At 41.7% G+C, this 4935-nt stretch overlaps 1 non-coding gene across 1 annotated transcript; it reads left to right on the top strand.

The window, feature by feature from the left end:
* The first annotated feature begins 281 nt into the window (after positions 1-281).
* Positions 282-353, top strand: TRNAP-AGG (transfer RNA proline (anticodon AGG)). Its single transcript has one exon. It is a non-coding gene; the product is annotated as a tRNA-Pro (tRNA).
* The last annotated feature ends 4582 nt before the right edge of the window (positions 354-4935 follow it).

Genomic DNA, 4935 nt, shown 5'->3' on the forward strand with positions numbered 1-4935 from the left:
CTATTAACCAGCTAATTTCGGGCAATAACCACTTAAGTCTTTGACAATGTGACAAAACGATCAAAACGAGCTCACCAAGGCCCGCGCTGATAAACCAAACCAGTCGAAGACCACTTGAGTAGCTCCACCTAATTTTCTTGCTCTTGAAACTTTTATTGTGAACGGGTTTTTCGCTAAACAAACAATAATTTACATAATAAATTCAACAACCAGCACAACGCACAACTTGAAAGCCAAAATCGCTGCAATGATCTAGCAAATTATGCGAGCTTTGTTCAACTGGCTCGTTGGTCTAGGGGTATGATTTCCGCTTAGGGTGCGGGAGGTCCCGGGTTCAAATCCCGGACGAGCCCAAGTTGTGAATACTTTTTTTTAAAATGTTTATTAATAATATGCTGCAAATGTTTGCTACCTAATCAAATTAAATAGGAGTTTTATACGCTTTTAGAATATATATTCTAGATCAACATCAACAAGAAAGTTGAGATGGCGTCCGCCTGTTTCTATGTGTGCTATTTTTAATTTATTTTATTATCTCATTAAAACCACAGCTGATTGGCGAAATGAAACTTTTTTGCTTTGGAGTATTGATTAAAAACATAAGAATGCAAATAAGGTTGCCCTAAAATAAGCTAATATGACACCCATTACGCTCATAGTTAAAGACGTCTGCACATCATAAGGCGAACATTAAAAATTAGTTTGTCATTATATGGCCTCTTAAACAATAGGAACAATTAAAGGCAGCATACAATTACGTCGACTATCAGGGTTCACAATTTCCCATCGGAGAATATCTATTTGAATAAGGCCAACAAGCAGCAGCACAAAGGCGAAGGCTTCGATTACCAGACGATGTTGACAGGCTGAGCGACAGGCAAAAGCTGGGAGCAGAGACTGCTGGAGCATTTAAAGTGCACATGTCTGGCCTAGCGCTGACCTGGTCTGCCGCTCAACCGCTCAACCGCTCTGGCGCTCTGGCGCTCTGGTCTGGCTTTGTGGCTATTGAAAACCGATGCCCCAAAACGCACTCGAGACGACACAGACGCAATGATCCCCTGTCTGGAGCATCCAATGAATTTATATGCATTGAAAATTAACACAACAAACTTTTTGGCTTGGCTGGCCAACACGGAGCCCCCCTTGGGTCAGTGTCCAATGGGGGCTTATGTCTGTCATTACCGTTTAAAATGCAGAGACCAAAATCCATTTGCCAGCCAGTGGCTGGCTGCATGAGAGAGCCGGTGCACATGTATCCCATTTAGGCTGATGTATCCGATTGCATCCATAACAGCTGGAAGCACGTAAATCCCATTGTTTCATGCGTTTTGCATGAGGAGTTTCAAAGTGTCTGCCCTGTCGATTTCAATGCCAAAGCCGCAGGCGACTCAAACTGCTGCCGGAGCTGCATGTGATAGCCCGACCAGGGCGAGTGTATTGAATACTCTTTTTATAACTGACAAACGCATCCAGAGCAGCAGCCAAGAGGGTTGGCCCCACAGTCACCAACAGCCAAGCCTGTGGTTAACTCACTCATCTTGGACCGGAGCACGCGTCTCTGCCAGCTGCTGCCGCCGCCTGCGGACGCTGCAATTGACTTGAACCCGTGGCGCATCAATTGTTGGCTGCGGTTTGTGTGATTTTTATGATGAGGCCCCGGGGCAGCAACAGCAACATCAACGGCAACAGCAACAACAACGCGACGACCAACAGCGAGAGTTCGTTTTGATTGCCCTGCCGGAAGCGGCGCTCAGGTTACATTTTAGCAACGTTTAAGCCAAGCATAAAATGTTCACTGAAATGCGAGGAGAAACGTACAAGTACAGTGTTAAGTGGCAAAGAACAAATTGTGCTAGGTAACATAGTATTTATATCAATGTGGTTTTTCAGTTAAGAGTTCGTATAGAATGTCTTCACTCAACAGCATTTATGTCTTTACAAACAAATTTTTGGGGGGAGCATATTTTGCTTACGTAGCTATGTACATATACATATGTATATACATATATATAAATATATAAATATATATATATATATGTCGTGTATCCAATAAATTATTGTGAGTATTATTTTGAATGCTAACGATTAAGTGTTAGTAAGAATCAGAGAATTTGACAGAAGGTACTGCTATTTAACATAACTGTCCTACTTGTATTAGGGTTGCTACTGAAAGCATGGTGTGAGACAAAAAAAGATAGTCTCTGCCGAGCATGGCCCGAGTGTGTTGTATAACGTCCAGTTTGCTATAGTGTTGAATGTTCACTAACAGTACTAAAAGTCAGAGAAGAATATAGAATGACAAGAGCATGAGTAGTATGCTCGAGGACGATGAAAATTATTCATTCTAAAAGTGGAAGTCATAGAGAACAGACGTGCTCGCTCCTAAAAATATAATTATTTTGTGACTATAACGACACTCGGGACTTGCTGTGCTGCCAGTATGCCTAATTGCAAAGAAAGTGATTTCTCTGTTCCGACATCAGAAGTGGGATTACGCGATGCCCCTCCACGAGGCAATTCTGACGATTCGTGGCGTCAGCTTTTGGAATCTCAAAATCGAAATATTCTTGAGATTATTAAAGCAATGCAGATGTCAAATTCAGCATCCTCAACAAAGAAGAGCATCTCGTTGCCAAAGTTCAACCCGGACATTGCAGGCGCAGATGCAAATGCCTGGTGCAAAACTGTGGACATAATACTTGACGATAATCCTATTGAGGGCAGTACACTGGTGATGACCCTCAGCGGCTCCCTAGAAGGAAGCGCCTCGCCCTGGCTTTCTCAAATATGCTATACTGGAATGAACTGGCAAAATTTTAAGGAATTGTTTTTGCAACGTTTCGTGGGAATGGAAACATCGCCGGCAACTTTAATGAACATTTTTAATGGCCGACCGAATGATGGCGAATGCCTCTCCGTATATGCGAGCCGTCTTGTGACGTCACTTTTATCCAAATGGAAGACAGCGAACATGGAGGAAATTGCAGTCTCAGTTGTTTTGGCACATACATCGAAAATCGACAAAAGTCTGCAACGTATGTTATATACGACTAATATTAAAAGTCAAGACGAGATGCAACAGCATCTGAAGGCCTATGCTTATGGAAGGTCAAATGGAGGTCTACAGCCAAATATCCCAATGGAACCAGATCGCAAGAGATCGAAAACATATGGCATTAAATGTCATCATTGTGGAAACCTCGGACACAAAATGGTCGAATGTCGCAAGAGGAAGTATGAAGAAGGCAACGTGTCAAAAAACTCAGCATTACCTAAAGTTCGATCTGCCGTTACCTGCTTCAAATGTGGCGATGCTGGCCACATTGCGTCTTCATGTACGAAAGGAGTTTCTACGAGCGGTGTTGGATCACATGACAAGCGTATAAACATCTGTTGTGTGTCCGAGCCAAAAGGAATCCTGCGTCAATCTGGTGAGCTCGTTCCATTTTGTTTTGACTCTGGAGCGGAATGTACGCTCATCAGAGAGAGTTGTGCCGAGAAATTTTCCGGAAAAAGAATTAATAATTTGATAGTTTTGAGGGGTATTGGAGAAAATCCTGTGTATAGCACTATGCAAATCTTGGCTACTGTTAAAATTGATCAGTACTCCTTAGAAATATTATTTCATGTAATAATGGATAAGTTTTTGAAATACGATGTATTGATAGGCCGTGATATACTCGGATTAGGCTTTGGAGTCTCCATCGAGGCCGACAAATTTGAAATGTACAAAACCAAAACTGTTGATGTACTAATAAAAGTGCCAGATATAAGTTACGTAGAGCATCTGAATAACGATAGAGCATTAAGCAACACTGATAAGAATCGTCTGCTAGAATTATTGCAAAACTATGCTGATAAATTTATTGAGGGTATTCCTCAAACGCGAGTGACTACGGGTGAACTTGAAATCCGCCTGCTTGACCCAAATAAAACTGTACAAAGGCGTCCGTATAGGTTAAGCATAGAAGAAAAAGAAGTCGTGCGAAATAAAGTAAAAGAATTGTTAGACGCAAACGTTATACGTCCTAGTTGCTCTCCATTTGCAAGCCCAATGCTGATGGTAAGAAAGAAAAATGGAACCGATCGACTATGTGTCGATTATCGGGAACTGAATGCTAATACGGTCGCTGACAAATATCCGCTGCCTTTGATTTCTGATCAAATTAATAGACTGAGTGAAGGCAAATATTTCTCCAGTTTAGACATGGCAAGTGGTTTTTACCAAGTTCCAATACACCCAGACTCTATCGAGCGCACTGCTTTTGTCACGCCAGAAGGACAGTATGAATTTTTGGCCATGCCTTTTGGATTAAAAAATGCTTCCTCGATTTTCCAGCGCGCAATCGTGAGAGCATTGGGTGATTTGGCTCAAACGTATGCCATCGTCTATATAGATGACGTGTTAATTCTAGCGAAGACAAAGGAAGAGGCACTTGAAAGGCTACAAACGGTCTTGGAAAACTTGTCTAGAGCTGGATTCTCATTTAACATTACAAAATGCTCGTTCTTGAAAACAAGCATAGAATATTTAGGATACTTGGTTGAAGCGGGTCAAATTCGACCAAATCCACGCAAGATACAAGCGTTGGCCGAATTGCCGTCACCGCAGTCAGTAACGCAGGTGCGACAATTCATAGGCCTAGCCTCGTATTTTAGGCAATTCGTACCAAAATTTTCTGAGCAGATGAAAGCTTTATATAATCTCACCTCCAAGAATAATAAATTTGTCTGGAAGCCGGAATATGAGGAAATTCGTCAAAAAATCGTATCAATTTTGACTAATGACTCCGTTTTGACAATTTTCGATCCACTAAAGCCAATTGAATTACATACAGACGCAAGTTCTATTGGATATGGTGCTATTTTAATGCACAAGATAGAAAATAGACCCAGAGTCATTGAATATTACAGCAAATGTACGACAATGGCTGA

Source organism: Drosophila virilis, chromosome 3 (genome assembly GCF_030788295.1).
Source record: "Drosophila virilis strain 15010-1051.87 chromosome 3, Dvir_AGI_RSII-ME, whole genome shotgun sequence".
NCBI classification, from domain to species: domain Eukaryota; kingdom Metazoa; phylum Arthropoda; class Insecta; order Diptera; family Drosophilidae; genus Drosophila; species Drosophila virilis.